At 39.9% G+C, this 19,793-nt stretch overlaps 1 protein-coding gene across 2 annotated transcripts in view; it reads left to right on the top strand.

Moving 5' to 3' along the window:
* Positions 1–19,793, top strand: part of DSCAM (Down syndrome cell adhesion molecule) — a 484,086-nt gene that overhangs the window by 152,751 nt on the left and 311,542 nt on the right. The gene's annotated exons all lie outside the window — the stretch shown is intronic.

The raw sequence follows: 19,793 nt of genomic DNA on the forward strand, positions 1-19,793 counted from the left end.
CAGCAGTTGTATTTTAAAGCATTTACAAAAATTTAAGATTAATCTTTTAGGCTAGTGAATGGCTTTTTGCCTGTCAATCCGCAAAGTTTATCCTCTTGATGATGCAAATATAGCAGAGAAGGGCATCTCCTTATCTGATTCAAAATCTCTGCAGTTGACTGTATTCTCTCCTTGGATGAAATGCAAATTTGAGTCTTGAAGCAAGAAATCTCTCCACACCTACAGCGTGTGTTCGGATATGCCTGTTTGCCAAAGTGGTGGGGTAACATGCCGTAGTTTACTGGACTGCTTTGGCCAACGATTAGCAGGAAATTACCTCCCCAGGATAAGGAGAAGGCACTTATCAACAAATCGAGGCGCTCAGTCCTGCGTGTTGTGTATATCCTGCACTTTTGTTGGCTCGCTGAAAGCCTGTATTGATGATGCTTTTGAACAGGAGGGTTTGTCTTTCTCTCTTTTCATTGAAGATACCTGTTCCTGTGATTATCTCGATAAGAGATATGGAAAGGAGACAAAGTGGATATGAGTTTTTTGTGCAAACAGTGGTAAGTGCTTTAGACAGCTGCTGTATTTGTCAGTAGGTGAGAAGAAAATGTTGAGGCGTCAAACACAAGGTAGAAATCACTGAAACTAGCTGCACGTATGCTTACTAATAATTTAGTTCTATTGAAATGGTATTGATCTTGAGATAACGATTCCATAATTGTTGATTCCTTAATATTTTAAGGCAGTGATATGTTTTTTAGCTACTGTTTAACCCTTGGTGTTCACCAATTCCATCAATGTCTTTCAAATGGTTATGCTGAAAATGTTGTTTATTCTTTTACGCTGTGGATATCCGTCTATCAAGCTTAGTCCAATGTATTACTCATCATCTTATGATCAAGGTAGTTTCTAGGTTTACTTTCATACAAAAAAACCCCACACCAAAACAACAACAAAAAAAAGCAAACAAAAACTCCCAGAACTAATGTTCAGTTTTAATAACTACTTTCCTGAATATTCATATTAAACTGGAATAGTTTATGAGAAAGTTATTCGTCTGACTGGTGTACTTTTTAAAAATGCATGATATACCTATCATGTTTGGAGCAGTAGACCTGTTTGTACTCTTTTCCCTTTCAGAGACTGAAGCATCACTTTTATAATTAATATTTTTACACTTTGATCATCTGACAGTCTTATTTCCCTGCATTTCTTTTTAGGCCATTGAGTCCTTTGAATGCTTAGTGGCCTGCACAGAGCTTCGGTCCCATGTTGCAAGCTTTGCTCTATGTTGCTGTCCCCTGTTAAGCGTATAAAATACATATTAATATATTTTTAAATATTTTAATGTTCTTAGTGTTACTTTTCCGTATAAACAGTTGCTTTTCTTGCGACAGGTGTGTCACGTGTGTAAGGGAAAGTATTTGATCCTGAGACCCAAAAGACAATCTCTCTCTTGCATGCACTGGGTAATACCTACACTGAGAAATTTTTCAACCAGTACTTCAAAGCAACAGGATTCATTAGCTTTGGAAATCAACCCATCCAATACATAATGAATGGACACACTGCATTTTGAGGCTAAACAGTGCTCATCATCTAGTTCTTTATTATTATTTCTTTTTAGCTTTTGTACTACTGCTACTTCATCATCTTATCTATTCTCTTCACTGTTTGAACTATGCAGGAAATGCTGTGCATTTCTCATCGGTATTAGAGATGGGGTGAGGCCATGTTATTCCGTTTTTGATAAAACTACTGCCGTTTTTGTTCTGACAAGTGAAAGTTGTGGTGTGTCTGATCAGGTTACAAGCAACAAGGAATGTTTATGAATGTGTTCCGTGGCTTGGAAATACAATGGGAATGCTAAGTAGAGTTTCAAGCGTGTATGCTAACCAGTGGAGAGAGGGAGGGAGAGAGAAAGGAAGAGTTCAAGGAAAAGTTAGCTGCTCTGACTGATGTGTGATGACTGCTAAGAAGCTGGAAGGTGGCATGATCAGCTATACACCTGCATCCCCAAAAGGTCCTGGATCTCAAAGGTTGCAAAGCTCTAAGTGCTCATGAGATGAGGAATCAAATGACACTGAGTGCATGGTGGTGGTTTACCTGGAAAATTTGCTGTCATTCTCAGACTGAGTCATAAAATGGTTTGAGTTGGAAGGACACTTTAAAGGTCGTCTAGTCAAACCCCTCTGCAATGAGCATCTTCAACAAGATCAGTTTGCTCAGAGCCTTGTCCTTACTCCTTGTCCTATCAGTACAGGCCCTATTAAAAAGTCTGTCCCCACCCTTCTTATAAACCCACTGTAAGTATTGAAAGTTTGCATTAAAATCTCCCCAGAACCTTCTCTTCTCCAGGCTGAACTCCAATTCTCTCAGCCTGTCTTATAGGAGAGGTCCTCCATCCCTTTGACCATTTTTGTGGCCCTCCTCTGGACTTGTTCCAATAGGTCCCTGTCTTTCCTGGGCCAGAGCTGGATGCAGTACTCCTGGTGGGGTCTCACCAGAGTGGAGTAGAGGGGCAGAATCACCGCCCTCAGGAGACTGTCTAAATCTCTCTGCTGATTTCTTCTGCAAGAAAAAGGTTTTCTTGATCTATATTAAGGGTGCATTTTTGTTGTAAACCTGTAACAGAAGGAACTGTTATAGCTTTTGAATTGTTCCTAGGTATATCCAACAGCAGTAGTCTACAAGCCGCACGGATGACATCATGACTGAAATTGTGTCTCAATCAGTCTCTATGCTAAAAAGGATGTTGGAAATTAGAGCTCAGATAAAAGCTCTAAAATAAGCTCCCAAATAGTCTGACATCCTGAAAATGCACCTTACTGTGAATATGTTAAAGAGTGGATCTATTTCTCCTATCAAAGACAACGTTTAGCTTTCAAGAATGATTTTACCTTAAGCATCCATCAGGTACGAACTCTGCTGATTTAATGAAAGTGCAGTGAAATCTGGAAGCTGCAGACCTTGTTAGTGTGTTTATATTTGTTATTTTTTAGAGTATTTCCTATCTCAAAGATATCCTTGGGTGATATAATCAGTGGAACACATTGTGAATCGTTTTGGATGTTTCCCTACTCTGTTGTCTTTCTGTCCACTCCTTGGGTAGCCTTCTGAAAGGTGAATTTGGGACGACTAAGAGGTATCAAAGACAATCCTGACATCACCAAGGCAAAATTTCTGTGCCCTGTGATAGGAGGGATAAGGCTAGATGTTGATAATGTTCCTGACAAATGTTTGTATATGGATGAATCTCTTTCTTAAAAAAAGGGTGAGAACATTTCTTACTCCACCTGGCCTTTTTTCCGTTTTTTTTTAAAGTAACCGAGCTGCATTAGAGTGAACAGAATGGTTGCAGCCAACTTAAATGGGTGTTGGATAGGGCTCAGTGGCCACATATCTACTGATAAATAAAACAAGAGTAGGGAGTGAGCTGTGGTGCCAGACTGTCCAATGCTGATTGTGCAAACACTGCCTAGTGGTTAGCAGGCTCTTGGGCATGATTTTGGCCAATGCAAGTCAAATACTATGGTCTGCAGTGCTCAGAGGAGACCGTGTACTTCCCAAGCAAATAGTATGGAAAAGACTGCACCAGGGATGGGTCCTGCCATCTTACCCTGTCATTGGGACTGGTAGACCTCTGATACTACTCAGAAAGTACATGAGAAATCCCATTTTACATTTGTTTCACTGAATCCCGTTTGTCATTTATTACCTAAATAGTAAAATGTATTATGGAAAATGGTTACTAAAAAAAATATAATTCCTGTGTTATTCTGACAGGAAGCATGTTTAGATATGGCCACCAGGGCAGGTGGAATGCTGCTGGTGGGCAGTCTAGCAGCAGTTTGTTTCATGGAACTTTACCAGCCCATGTCCTGCTGAACTGAATATAAATATATGCTGGAGCTGTGAAGAGGCTTGAAGGGAGACAGGTTTTTTCTCTATTTGTATTTCAATGCCGGTTTTCATATTAAGTAATTTGTGTGTGATTCTATGATCAAAATAGGTTGTTTTCTTCGCCTCTTGCCGATAACTGGGGCTGTGGCAGATTGAGGCGTGTATGTTCTGGCTTATTCCATGATCCTTGGCTCAGTGTGGCCCTTTGTTGCCCTTCAGAAGGGCAACAAAGATGGTGAGGGGTCTGGAGCATAAGTCTTATGAGGAGAGGCTGAGGGAGCTGGGGTTATTCAGCCTGGAGAAGAGGAGACTGAGGGGAGACCTTATTGCTCTCTACAACTACCTGAAAGGAGGTTGTAGAGAGATGGGGGTCGGTCTCTTCTCCCAAGTCACAGGTGACAGGACGAGAAAAAATGACCTCAAGTTATGCCAGGGGAGGTTCAGGCTGAATTTTTTCACTGAAAGGGTCATCAGACATTGGAATGGGTTGCCCAGGGAGGTGGTTGAGGCACCATCCCTGGAGGTGTTCAAAAGACAGGTTGATGTAGTGCTGGGAGGTATGGTTTAGGGATGGTGTTGCTTTTTGTCTGTTGTGCGGGTGTCTATTTTTGTCAAAGTTAGGTTGACGGTTGGACAAGATGATCTTTAAGGTCCCTTCCAACCTAGAAGATTCTGTGATTCATAGAGTGATTCTTGAAATATTCCTTTGACTATTCTTGGGTGGGTTGTGCTCAGGCAGCTGATGCTCCTAACGAAGGGGCAAGATTTTGCCGTTGCAGGGAATGCGTTGTTTGGTTTCTTAAAGTCAGCTTTCCCTTATGCAACTGGACCCTTCCTCTCCCTAGTATGTAACCTGTGGTACGAGGCCAGAGTTTCAGTCCTGGAGAGCATGGTGTGCTCAGCTGCTCACGCTCCCTGAAAAAGGGCTGTTTATTCCACTTGCCTGAAGTACTGCAGCGATGCAGCCCTGTAAGTGTAGCAGTCCAGCACTGTAAAATTTACAAACTCTGCTTGCCTCTTGGCATTTTGATAGAGCTGCTGCTACCGGTTCACAGAGGCAGACAGGCAAACAGCGTATTTGTGTTTGTTCAGCATTGTTCTCGCTTTATTTCCTTGTGGAGTCGTTCCTTGCCAGATAAGAACTGGAGAAAGGATGGAAGTCTAAACAAATATGTCTTCAGGGAGAACAACCTGATGACTCAAAGAAGTTACCTACAGTCGGTTTAGCATGTGTTTGGGTTGCAAAGTGCTGTTAATATCTGTCTTCTAGGAACTTGAATATTTTTCCCTCTCTTTGGGCCTTTTTTTCCATTTGAAGTTGGTCTTACAGAAATCAACACTAGAGCAAAAATGCAAAATATACCATTTCTGTAAACAGCAGAATTGAGCAAACAATGGAGAACCGAGCAGTGAAGTTTCTGCCCCTTTTTCAGTTGCAAAAGTAACTTAACAAAAGACTGTAAGTATGTCTCTGATTACTTTTTACGGCATATAATGTCTTGTCTAAATCCATGGGTTTTGATAAGTGGTGAAGCTGAAATACCTTATTTAAAATGTTAAAAAGGCCCCCAAAGAAATCCCAGAAGAAATAAACTGAAACAATGAATCATGGAATCTGATACAATTTCACTATCCCATAGAGACTTTTTTTTGTTGGGGAAAATGTTTTATTAATGAATATGTTAAATCCTGGGACAATCCTTCTTTTTAACTCCATTTTCACACATTCTTTTCACACACAAGTATGTTGTACACTTAGTTTGCCTCTGCCTTTCAAACTCATAGGAGACATTTACTGAAAATCAAGAATAGAGCTCAAGGCCAGAAACCTGTCAGTATTGTAATGAGGAGACGTTTTGTACTTCCTAATCCTTTATGTCTTCAAGGAAATGTTTTCTTATCCAAGGTGAAATTTTAGAAGTTGAGTACATGCGCATCTGCACACATATATGCTAATGAAAAGACTCTGCACCAAATTATGTTGTTCTTTTTCTTTTTTATTTTTTTTTTCTTCTTTGCCCAAGCTGAAGTACACTGGATTAATAGTCAGGGTTTTGCTGCAGTTAATACTTGCCTGGAAAATAGCCACATGTAAGAATTCGCTGACCCATAAATGGGAAAAACAAAATCAATTAGTGAGTCAGTGACAGCAAATCTGATGGACCTCTGAGCACTGCTAGCTAGGATGATGTTCTCTACTTGAAGGTTCAGCCTTAATGATAACACCAGTAGGGAGATAAAATTGGAAATGGCGTGTTGTGTCTTTGCCAGCTCTTCTCCTGTGTTCTGCAATCACTGGAAACAGATCTGGGTAAACAAAATTCTCAGCGCTAGTTTATCTGGCAGTACAGTCTCAGAAGCTTTGTAAAAGGAGGACAACAGCCCCTGTGCTTAATACCTTGAAGGGTCAGTGAAATTAAACGGTACCATCCCCAACAACTTATTCCTTTTCACTTTTTTACTTCTGTTTTTATTGGGCCTTTTTTACTTCTATTTTTATTGGATTTTCTTGCCGTGCAAGGTGATTCAGAAGAGCTTATTGTACACGTATGTATATAACACATATGTGTAATAAGAGAGTTGCAAAGTCAGAATACTCCTATGTCATATACATGGGCAGCTTTTTGGAGGAGTACTTATTGCAAATAACCCTTATGTGGGCAGTAATGCAATTTCATGCACCTGTATACCACAGCATGGCTAGCGCCAAGAAGTCGCCAGACAGTAGTGGGGATATTGAAGAACTGCAAGTACTAAAATGGCAGACTGTAAACCCATTTTGTATGACAGTACTGTAAACACAGCACTTACATTATAGTCAGAAAACACAGCAAATACCTTGTGTAAGAAAGAAGGAAATGGTGTTGGCAAATTAACTTAAATGCTAAATGCGAGAAAGATGAAAACATATTTTTGTAAAAAGTCAAATAGGTGTTTTTATGCATATAAATGTCCTAACTTTCTTAAATAAAATAATGGCAGTGGCTTGTTGGCTGTGAGACTGGAAAATATGGCATATGAACATCATGGTCTTGTGTATGAATTTTTCCTCCCACTGCCACTTTCTCTTCTTTCTGGCTCTGTACTCTCATTGTTTCCTATTAAGAAAGAATGAGCAGGGTTCTCTTACTCTGGTAAATGACCTGTGTACTTCCCACACCTTTTCATTTCTTTCTCTTGGTCTTATTTTTTCTATGGTAAATGATGAGGAGCTGTGTGTTTTTCCCTATGTCAGATAGGTGCTAACACAAGATAAATAAATAAATGACGGATTAACTCTTTGCAGCTTCAGTGCAAAACGATTCCTGACTAAAATGTTGGAGAAATTGAATAGTTCCTCTTTCTCTCTTTGCCTAACTTGAAAATGTTGATTCTTTTGGAGAGATTAATACATCTGTGTTTGAATTTTTCCTTGAGAAAAAATTAATTTAATTGAGTGTCAACATAAATGTTTTCACATGAAACAGTGTACGTGCATGTGCCAGAAAAATGCATTAAAGTGACAGTAGGTGGTTGAATGCATCAAAAGAAGTCAGATTTGATGTACACTGAATTATTGTAACAGTGCGTTAAGTTTTTATATTGTGACTGGAAGGGGAAGAGATCTATCAGTATGCAAATTAACTTCACGCTAAACGAAGCACCTTCTAGTAAGCAAAATTATGTTGTATGTATGAGGGTTGTAGTCCTGTTCAGGCTCAAAGGGTTACTTTGAAGTACTGTGTATTGTATTAGTGGGAATTGCAATGGGTGAGTAAAGAGCAAATATCTGCTCGTGCCAAGTTGCAGGGAAGGTAGGATATTTTATTAAGAAGAGTAACTTTTGACAAGATACCCATATGCTGATTAAAATTTTTCTAATATATATACAGAACAAGTACATCAGATATGTTGATAGCTAGAAGGTGTTAGCAAAAGGAGCAGATTTGGGATGAGCAGCAGACGTAGCACTTTAGCTTGTGTGGTGACAGTAGCTCTGTGTTCAGGAAGTGCTGCATAAACCTGCTGTGGTCATTCAGGCACACAGGAAATCCTAAGTGTACAGGCACTTCATGAGCAGGGAACATGGAGATGAAGTCAGTGATGGGATGGAGCAAATTGTGCACCAAAGGAAACCCCAGCAGAAATAAACACAGGACCTTATGCACCACTCTGCCCCCCACCTCCTAAATCACAAAGAAGAAACAGAAATCACAATGCTCTTTGGAGTTTTTTCTGGACTTGCTGATGCTGAAAGACAGAGATGGCATATCCTTCTGGGGTCTGAACATTTTTATCTGAGAATGGCAGGGAAGTATTTGCTCTCAGTTTAACATTCAGGAAAGCTGGGAAATCTTACTGTGCTGGCAACTGACTGGCCACATAAGTATAGCCCACAGTCACAGACCATCACTCTGTTTAACTCAGTGAAGTTATTTTTGGACCTGTCATAGTTTCTTCTTGTGCTTTAACATACCTAATGAGAGAAGAATGGCTACTGAATGCCCTGCCTGCATATGTGTCAGTTCTCTGTGCCATGTATGCCTCTCTGTGCCTATAGCAGAGTGCTATTCACTTACGGTTTATTTTGAAGCAGTAGGTGAGGGATGCACAATGTGGGTGACATCAGTTTAATACAGTGTTTTGCTTCTTCAGCTGCCTTAGAATAAGCTTCAGAATTCACTTTGTGTAGGGAAAGGAGGACAGACTCGTCCAGCTGTGATTTTTAGAAGCTGCTTCTTACAATGCACAGGATGCTGTGGGGAACAAATTTTCTGCAGCCTCAGTTCTAGGACAGAGCAGAGGGTCGTTATCCCATTTAACTGTCTGTTCTGACAGCCAGGTGTGCATGTTTCTCCTGGTAATAACAATTTGCTTTTATGGCACCTGCTTTGGGGTGTAGCCAGATTACTTTCTTATTGCCAACTGAAACCTCTGCCTTAGTGTGTGTCACATCTAGATACGAGATTTTTATTAAAAAAAAAAAGCAGCAAAGTATTCTGATATAATAATCAATTTGCAAGCAACAAATCTATTAGTCACTAGTGAGGTGCACCATCTTCTAGTTATTTCTAGTGTGGATCTGGGTTAATTAAAAAAATGCTACAGCTCTGATAAGAATGATAAACCCATTCCCTGCTTCTCTTTGTTTATTTTTAGAAATGGCTGTATGCCTGCTGGTACAGGATCTGGGTATCTGGACTTGTGCCTGTAATAATTTCACCAACCAGTGTGTGAATTTAGCAGTGGCAGCACAGGTTAAATGCAATTGTTATTGGATGGTTTAATCATTTTTCATATTACTTGGTCTTGCATTTAAATGGTACTGACAATGCAGGATATTATCTTCTATGTTTGGTGAATGGTATTTCTTGAATGATGTTTCACAATTCAAGTCAAACTGACAAGAGCAGAACAAAGTACAAATATAATATAAACCTTCACTGACCATGAATTGGGTGTGCATTGTATGCAGTTTTGGGAAGGGAGTCTTCTCTGTTGTTACCAATGGTTTGCACATCTAAAATTCTTTCTTTTGCCTAATGAAAAATACCTCATCAAACATGCTTGGGTCTAAGATCAGTGCACATTTAACCAAGAGATAATTAAGTTAACAGGGTTTAGAAATGAATATCACACACATTTTGGAATTTTCATTCTGGCATCATTGAATACATTTGGCTGAAATATCGTGTAATTGGCAAGCACCAGGAAGGTGTTCTGCTCTTTTCATGCTGTAAATGAATGTTAACTATGCTCAGGGCTTTAGATTATTTAATTGGCTATCTTTTTCCTCAATGTCCCTAGAACCTGGGTGTGTCCAAAATTAAAAGGGATCCAGCCGTGGAGGTAGTCAAAGTGAGAAGAAAATGAGCTACTGGGTTAAAAAGCCAGGTTTGGAGAAAGAAAGGAGGGAAGAGATATTGCATCTGTGTGCATTTCGTTGCAGAGGATAAGTAGGAAACTGAGACCACATAGGCTAAGCGTTCAAACTGTTCTTTTTGCTAAAGGCCAAATGATGCATTCCAATTTACTTATTAAATAGAAGCTTTTTATTCATCTTTGAACCACTAAATAGACACATAGTGCTGAAAAAAAAAAAATTAATTTTCAGACAGTTCTCTTTTCAGTATTTGCCATGTTCTGCTATTTTGTACATTTTTCTAGTCTGTGCAATAAGCAACCCAGTAATGAAATGGTGATGGCCTGCCAGGAACACGATGGACTCTGCTATTACAAATAACAGGAACATTGCATGTGATATTCACCATGCTTTTGGGAGACCTGTGGAAGGCTCTGAAGGTACACGCTGCCCAAGGGAACGGACCACGTGTGCAGCCTGGGCTCTGAGCTGGTATCGGTACTGGGTATTGGCAGTGGATGTTGTCGTTAATGTCTAGGATGTACATCAGGTGGCCAAAGAAATTCCAGGTTGTTAGGACATGTCCCAGTTTCCGTCTCTTACCAACGTCTGCTTCCTTATTTCCTTCCTGTAGTAATGCCCTGTTGGCAAGTTCCTGCCCCACTGAGCTTCATGTGCTCTCCTCTTATCCTTAACTGTACCAGTCTACTTATCAAGATGAGAGAGCCAGCTTTCTTCTGGAGCTTCATGCTGTAGAGCTGGTTTTGTTTACCTGTTCACACTTTGGACAGTTTACCTAGCAGCCAGCCAAGAGTGTCCTTCTCCCACATGCTGTGAGCCAAACAGTACCTCTGCCCTTTCCAAAGGTGTCACCACCTATGCAGGAGACTGTCCATCCCTGGGCAGGAGAAAGCCAACCTGTGGGATGTCCCATGTTGTTAGCAGGCTGCACAGGTGGAAGTGAGCGCATCGTGCCATGGGGCTATGTGGATGGTTACACTTAGTTTTTTGGGTCGTTGAGAGAAACTTAAAGCAGCTTTCCTAGAATACAGGGTGGTAAAGTTTGAAAACAAAACCCCAGAACTAGTTCCATGCGCAGAAGTGTTATTTTTGTGCATGGGGTCCTATGTATTTTGTTGCTTATTGCTTCATATTCCTCCTTACTCTCTTTATTTCTGTTTTCTTTGTGTTTACGGTCTCCCTGGCTTATTAACTCTGCAGTGCCATCTTACTTTGCTGGTGGTGACAGGCTGTCACACCGCTGTAGATATCCCCATTAGAGAACCCCGTTAGTGACAAACACTGACTCATCGCCCGGCGCTGGTCCAAAATCACAATTACAAAAAAATCAGAAATCCAACCTCTGAAGCTTCCCTCTGAGGACTACCCGAAACTCCTTCAGCTCTCGCCCTCCCTTCTGTCTGTCTCTTCTACTCACGGCCGCTCTCACAAGCGCTGCTCCCAACGTGACTGAATCCCAGTCCCTCAGCTGCGGTGAGCGCTGCGGGTGTGCGCTCTGCCACCGTTGTGCAGCCAGAGAACAACGTGGCAAGACGCCGAGGGCTTCTCGGGGACCATGCAACAGAGCAGCCATTAATGCATCCTAATTTCATCTGCCTTTTTCCCGGTTGTACTTAATACTTCTCTCCACAAAGCTGGGATTTCTAGGAACACCACCATTCCCGATGCGTTAGTTGTCGGGTACTCGGTGAAGACTAGAAGAGAGCTGTAGTGGTGCATTTTGCACACCCTAGGAAGGGTTACAAACTGGGACATATTGGCTTGGTAGGATGTGTGTCTGGCGTTGATGCAGACAGCAATGCTGTTTATAGCAGCTGAAAACATGAAATCTTTATTGCATTCTGTGTCTTAAACCAAAAAAAAATAATCAGTTGTGTCATTATTTCTTTACTGAAAGTTATGGATGGTGGTCATTCTGTAGCAGAAAACACGATATCAAGTTGATGGGAAGAACCTAGAGGAGGTCAACAATGTCACTTGCCAGGGGAACTAATTTTATTTTCTAAAGAGGGAGGGAAAAGGAAGGTCACCCAGTACAAAGGTGGGAAGAGGCAGGAATTGCATTTTGCCACTTAATTAACAACCAGCCAATCTATAGCCTGTAGCTTTCCCACAGACCCATAATTGGGAGCAGAACCCACGTTTCAACCTTCAGACCTTCCAGCACATGACATGAGGTATCAGGGTGTGTGACAAATCACCAGCGTAGGACTCGGGTGCTATCACATGTGCTACCCCTAGCTGATCAGTTTAATTCCTTAACTAATTATAGACAGATTCTGATGCCTCCCTTGTTTTAATTTTAGTCAATTATTGGTAGAATGCAATGGTTTATTTGAAAAAAAGAGAGATAAAAAGCTTTCCTTAATAAAGCCTGTTATTCACGGGGTTTTTTTGGTGAAACATTTGAATGAATATTTTGGAGGACTTCATTTAAAAAAAGAAGAAAAAACCCACAAAAGTCTTATTATAAAAATGGAAGAAAAACTGATGAGTAGCACTAAGAAAGAGAGAGGAGATGAATATGGTGAAAGAGCATTTTAACAAATGCATCCCTATTCTCCTCAGAAGGGCTGCTTCCTAACCTGCATCTGCAGGCAATACTGACTGGAGAAATGAAATGACAGTTTTCCCCTTCCCCCTCTGACTCTGCCCCTGAGGACTCAAAGATGTTTAATTTGATATGCTTTTGAGTCCTTCCTCCCACCCTTTCAAATCTCCAGGGATATTTTATCATGCAACACTGTTAAAATTTAGATGTTGTTGACCCACTAGCTCAGCTGGGCTTGTACTTCACTGCTTTCTTCATCAAAAGGAAAAGTAAGTAAAGGATTTAAAATATACACAAACATAGTTTTTTACAGGCAAGCTGTAAGCAAATATAGGTTTCAGTAAGCAAACACTTCTGCAGGCTCCAGATTCTGCTTTTCCATGGATCAGTGAGTTAACTAAAGCCTATGAGGGGGCTCTTGGTTGTGTGATGGTTGTGACAGGTATTAGATTGGAGGGAAAAAGAGACAAAAAGAACTATCATTCAACACTGCACAAGGTTGGTGCTTACAAAATACAAGAAAAAAACCCTGAGCTTAGACTGAAAAAGCTACCCACAGTTTACTACCATTTCACGACATTGGTAGGCTCTAATAAATCAGTTGGATGCTCAGCTTTTTCTCCTCAAGGTTATTTATTAATACTTTCTAAGAAAATCTTGATCACCCCCTCCTGAATGAGAATAGGAAAGAGCTAAAATTAAACTCAATAGAAAAGCCTCTTTGGGTGATCACAAACACCTCTGGATGTTTATAACTTTTCAGAACAATCGGCAATACCATGAGATTCAGAGTATAGATACCCATAATGTTCTTTGATGAGCCAATATTTGAGTGGGCATTTCATTACAGGAGGAGCTAATGGTAAACAGGGGAATGGTGCACTGTAAAAATAAGCTTAATGAAGTTGGCAGAAGAATCCCTAGTTTTGAAAAGCTGGCAGAAACTGCCCTTGCTGCAATTAAGACCTGCTTGGATGGCAGTGGAATATCAAGCCCACTAGCCATTGTTTTTAATGCTGTTGCATCCTGACAGGAAAAGAGTGAAAGCAATTTCTCTGGCACACGGTGAGCTGGACCTAAGACCCGCATTAAAATGTCTGTATTGTGTGCTTTTCAGCTGTGGAATTTTTCCAGCAGTTTATTTCACCTTAAATAAAATGGAGGGTGGAGGGGCATTGTATAGGAAAGAGAGCAGCAGCATCTTGCCCGCAGTCCCACGAGGTACTCTGTTGTGTTCAGTTCCAGTATTGGTGTTATGATTTCATAATTTCAAGTTTCAACACTCTAATGATTTTTGTCTGATGAGAGTGCATAGCTGGCTCCTATAAAACCATGAGAGAAATCTGCAGATAGGCAAGTTAGGGCTTTTGATAACAGAGAAGACCTGAATAAGTACACTGTCTGTGCTTTTGTGAAAGCAGGTTATCAGTGCTGCTCTGGCAGAGCTCACATTTCACTGTCATCTTTCCTATTTAGAATTAGCACCTCAATGAAGTGATTAGTCATATGACTAGTCATACTAGTGCAATACAAAGCTGAGCGAACTGAGGTTCATCTTAGCATACAGACTTTATATTTCCATTAGTATTTTTTATATTATATATAATATTGTGGCCTTGTTTCTAAACTCTGCTGTAGTCTCAGAAATGACACCGCCTGAGTTGATATTCACATTTCATTTTTAAGGGCTGTGTTCACAGGCTAGAAAATAATTAAATAGTGAAGCTTTAGCTTTAGAGACATTACTGCTGTAGGGGAAAGCTCAGCAGCAAATTCTGCAAGTGTGGGGTCAGAACATACAGCATTTTTGAGCTTATGCTTAATTTTTGGGAAGTATAGGGATGTAGGAAGAGATACATAGTCTAGAGATTAAAAAGAACTCCTTTATTTGTTTTCCATACTTCTGTTAGGGGTTACCTAGATGGTTGCACAGGCTTCTTTTTTCTCTGTTGCTCAAATGTTTATTTATTGTTTAGTTGAACTGAACGGTTCTTTTGGAAGCGCATGGTGCGCAGGCTGCAACCAGTAACTGTGCTGGGGGGGATGCAGAGAGAAAAAACTCTGTATTTGAATTCCTCTGGCTACAGAGATTGCTCAGTGTGAGCTGCTTTAGGTTTTTTCCTTTTTCCTGGAACATTGCAATAACGAGTCTACCTCCCTTTTGATAAGATTGACTTGCAAATGGATCAGTTTGAAGAACTAGGAGTAAATGAAATCTGCAAAGGTTTTTCTTTCCTCTGAGGGTTAATTCCCTCCCCCACTTTCATTTTCATGCTGCAGTATCGACAAAGACTACACTACACTAAAATCAAAGCAGCTGGGATGGGGGGAATAGAGGAAAACAATCAGAAGGTCAGTAGTTGTATTTCTTACTGCACACATTTGGGGTTTTTCTCTCTCTCTCTTTGTACTTCCCTTATATGTTTTTTAGTGGTTTCCACCAGGTAGTACATTATCTGATGCAGTGGCATTATATTGTAGAAATTGCGGCAGTTCTACAGTTTTCTAGATGTCATCCTGCCAAATATGTGAGCCTACAGCAGTTTGCATTTTTTACCCTTTCTGGTATGCTCAAAATATCTTCTGGTATTCATGTACAGATATGAAAGATTGCTTCACATAGAGATGAATTGAACCAGCTTGTCATACCTATAAAAATCAATGTATTTTTGGAATGGGTAGACATATGAGGAATAAACCAGAATCTGGGGATTTTCAGCTTCTTATAGTGCTGTCAAACCCCTGAATTATTATGATAGAAGTCATGGGTTTTAAAAAGAGTGTATTCAGCACACTCTCCATTTTGGTTGAAGGAGATCTCCAATTAGGAAAGGTGGGATTTGTGATTCCACTGATAACGTCTGCCTTTCACATATACATTGCACTATGTGTCATGTTCCATGACACCTGGCTATGATTAATCACTACTTTTCTTATGGCTCAAAAAGAAATACAAATGTTTGAAAAATAAAAGATGTTTCCTCTACACTTCCCCTTTCTCTGTAGGTCTTTGCAGAACATGTAAGTCTGCATTTTTTGTCAGTATTGTGTTCTCTGTTACTGAATTCAGGTGCTATTTTACAGTGGTAGTGAATGCAGAAAAACTGCAAAGCACCTGGGGAAAAAACTCACCTGCAGTATGCTCTGCTAGTGCTCCCTGTCTAGCATAAAACTACAGGCAAACCAAGAAAAAGGAAATAAAGAAAATAATGTATTTTACGTGAGAAGGCAGTTTGTTGCAACTGATATATCCCATTAACGCTGTGATGACATTAGATGCCAGGATATTCCATTTTAACTAGATCATAAATTTGACTTTGCCTAAAGGATTTATCATCAGTGATGTTTGTGTCCCAGTAGTTTCTTTATGGTTTGCAATCTCAGCTTCGGCCTCCCTCCTAAGACATCTTTTATCTAGAAATTGGACCTTGGTCCTCTTGTAAATTAGGATTGGAGTGCAAAGCTGGATTTTTGCTGCCTCCTTCCTGTTGACAAATGTTCTTTCTTTTAATCTAGCTAGCAGACAAGGAAATGAATTAAACATTAGCTGAATTGGTCAGCTGAGTGTTGAAATCCTTTCCTTATGAAGAGAAAAAGCATTTCCCCTAGCAGGTTTTTAACACCCATTTGGTTGGTCAACATTGAAGGCAAATAGGATTATTTTGTTTAAAATTAAAAAATAAACCAGCATTTTTTTTCTTTTCTATAGCAATTTTTTCCTTTAAAAAAAACTTATTCTAATCTGCAGCAATTATAAATATCATTTTACATCCTTCAAGAGTACTAAACTTAGTAATTATCTTAGTAATATTCTAAACTTAGTAATTAATCAATTTAACAAGGAGTGATATGGCAAAATGTTGGATACTGGTAGATTTACCTAACTACTACTCCAGAACTGTTTATAAAAGTCTTTAGTATTTATGGGAATTTTAATTTATCAAGTGAATCCCATGCTAACACTATTGTTTTAAATGCACACTTGCTTGTATAGGTGCCTACAAGAGTGAAAATGAGGTTTATGATGGGGGCTTTCCTGTTGAGTATATCTCACAGTGCTTCTATAAGTCAAATGTTTGAGTATATTTCAGCTGATTGTCATTATAAGGTGCCCACTTCAAAAATTAGCGAATTATAGACATGAACAGAGGCAGATGAAACATTCTAAATCATATGTGGCTTCCCCCCTGCCCCAACCCCAACTGATTTTCATTGAAAATTTTCTGTACAGATGAACTGTTTGCTACTGATGTGAAAATTCTGTTATGAAATTATTTTTATATATATATCTTTACAGAAAAGTGTGCAGAAAGACAAAACTGAAATTATGGTATTGGAGAGTAAGTTGAAGGTGCCAAGGTCACAGTTAATACAAAATCCTTTAGTTTTGCCATAAGTAGACCTGGATAAGTTTAGGGTTGTAGATATAACAATAAAAAAAAAAAAAAAGCTGCAGTGACCACTACAGCTAGACTGTGTAGACCAGTACAGGGCTCTTCTCTTTTTTTCTGTGTGATGTTTCACTGGGGACTTACTAGACATACTTGCCTGCTCACAGTTCAGTGGGATTCTTTTTGGTTTGTTTTATTCTCCCATCACTTTGGCAGGTTTGACTCCAGCTTGTGGAGGCCCTTCTGATCTAGGAAGTCTCAAGAGATGGAAGTTGCACTGGGATTCCCTTGGAACAGGGGCCAATTTTCATGCCATAACAATCCAGGATAGTATAAGGAAACTCTTTGAAGCACAGCCCGTTAGCGTATGAGGCTGTGTGTATTAACGCTGTGGCACCTCCTTCCAGACAATATCAGCTCTGCCAGGGTCTATGGCAGTCTTTCTCTCTGCAAGAAAATAAATCAGTGCCTCGCTTCTCTACGGGCATGTGTGAAAGGTAGCCTCCAATTAAGATATCAGACAATATCTCAGAGAAAACACTGATGTCTATACATAAGGGAGAGAACTCTTGGCAGCTGAATAACAATACCTCCTCAGTCCATTGCCTTTTGAAAGGGAAGCACAACTTTCCTTCTTATCCTTATCTGAACTGTGCTTATGAGACAAGAAACATCCTTTCTGCTTTTATTTTCTCATGTACTCAGCATAATCTGATAAAAGTGAAAGAATCAAAATCCATCACCTGATGTGGAGAAGTATCATTTACTGCCTTATTGAACTCTCAGTTTTGCAGCTGCCTAGACAGTCTTTTCCTTAGGACTTTTTTTACTTGGGTCTGGCTGCTCTTTTCCCTCTTGATGAGAGATGTCCCATACTGTTTCATGTGGAGATAGTGGTCTTCTAGGCATTGCTACCTTTACGCACAAGGGCTGTTTTGGTTTTGTTGTGGGCATTTTTTTCTGTGTGTGTTTTGTTTTGTTTTAAAGTATATTTCCTTTCAAGCATTTTCCTTGGAATGGGATTCTTTTTCTAAAACACATTTGACACTGATGCCATTCATCCTATCTTCCAAACTATCCGGTGGACTAAGGACTGTGAGGACAGACAAGTATTATGGCTGTGTCCCTTAACATATGGCCTGACATGGCAGGTTCATCCTTTTGCATGTGAAAGGATGATGCATGGTCATCCACTCCACTCCATAGGGAACAAGTTTGTTAAGCATGTGAGTAGCCCCTTGTAAATCAGTCATATATGAATATGCTCTTTACACATACAGCTATTTCCCTCAATGTTTTCCCTTCTGCTGGTGAGTTTGTTTGAATTATCCAGACAAAGTACTGAATCTTGTGCTCTTCAATCTACACCAAGTACTTTGTTATCCAGAGGCCTTCTCCTGGTAGGATGTACACTATGGATACCATCTATCTGTCTACACTAGATGTCATCCATTTTTACTGATCATGTGTGCAATCCTACAATTAGAATAATCTGGAACGGATCTTGACATACTACCTGGCCTATCCCCTGCCTGAGAGTAGGGATACCTGATGTCTGTGCCATTTCTGAGAAGTGCTAGGCCAACTTGTTAAAGTGAAACAGAGACCTTCAGGTCACCTGTTCCTTCTCTGTGCATTTTATTCCCAATTGGACTGTTCTGAACTGAACCTAAATCCACTTTATCAAGCCTATGGTGGATGAAGCAAAACTTCTCTCTCTCCCTTTTTCTACCTGCATTTTACACATTTTGTGTGTTTGAAGACTGCTGTTTTCTCTTTCAAAGTATTTTCTGATTTAAACTAAACAACATCCACTCCTTCAGCCTTCCTTCCTGTGTTCTGTTTTCTAGACCTGATGATGTTTTCATTAATATAATCCAGAATATCACGTTCTGCTTGACATATTAGTTACTTGTTGATCCAGGTCAGTACTTTCAGCATTTTGCTAATAATTTTTCATGATACATGCCCAAATTTACATTTGTCTTCAGGAAGAGATTAAAAATAGCAATGTGCTTATTGATGTCTGCAGTTGTCTCTGGTGGGGTTTCCAGACCCCGGCATGAAAGTTTCTTATTGCTGTTGCTTGTAGTTTTTGTGTAGTAATTTCTTTCTGGAGTGATGTTAACCAGGCAAAACTTCACGTGGTACCTCCTTCTCTAATCCACCCTTGGTCAGTGGTGTCTTGGTCTCTTGGCATGTGCTGTAGATTATGTCTCCAGTGTAGAATAATGACCTTTGTGCAAAATACTTTGGTACTCTGAGTAGCATGTAAAAATGTTGCCTGCTTTTCTTCTGTCATTTCCACTGGTCCAGTACCAAATACAAGCATTTTTCATTCTACTTCTTTGGATTTGCCAACATTTTGATATAAGAATTTTCAAGATAATGGGCAGGGCATGTTTTGTACTAAACTATCACAGCTGATCAAAATATTGAAGATGTTAATTATATAAGATAGCCATGGTTGGTTCACCTTCTCTTTTCACCAGTCTTTCCTGGTGAATGACTTGGATTCATGTTGGGGTCTAAGAGGTTAATGTGCAACTGCAACTGTGAATAACCATATCTGCTGGTTAAGCAGAGGAAGGTAAAAAGGAAACAATGAAAAAGCATTTACTGAAGCCTGCTGGGTGATTAGGTAGGCCGTAGACATGAATTAGATTTTAAACTCTTATTTTTAGAGCCTTGGATGTTTGAGTCGAGCCTGCTATGGAGATAAACACTCTGTATCTTCAGCAAGACAGATGCTTGCTGTCGAGAGAGGGATCATGGCAGTTCAGCAGGGAGTTCTTTGCCAGCCTCTTAGGAGCAATACACATGCACTTCGGTGACCGGCAATCTAGCTGATAACCAGAAATAAGGACAGAAGAGATTTTTAGTGAGACAGGTTTTAGCTGATGGGCACTTAAATATGATGAGATTGTGTATAGTTTCCAGAATATCTTCACTGAAAATAACAAAAATGGCGATGTTTTGCTTCAGTTTGTCTGCTGCATTCACTGAAGAATTCTCTCCACCATATATTTTTACACTAATATTTTATTTAAGCATCTGCAGAACTTAATCCAGCTCTGGAAAACAAATGGCAGATGACATT

Source organism: Calidris pugnax, unplaced genomic scaffold (genome assembly GCF_001431845.1).
Source record: "Calidris pugnax isolate Ruff unplaced genomic scaffold, ASM143184v1 scaffold25, whole genome shotgun sequence".
Classification (NCBI taxonomy): domain Eukaryota; kingdom Metazoa; phylum Chordata; class Aves; order Charadriiformes; family Scolopacidae; genus Calidris; species Calidris pugnax.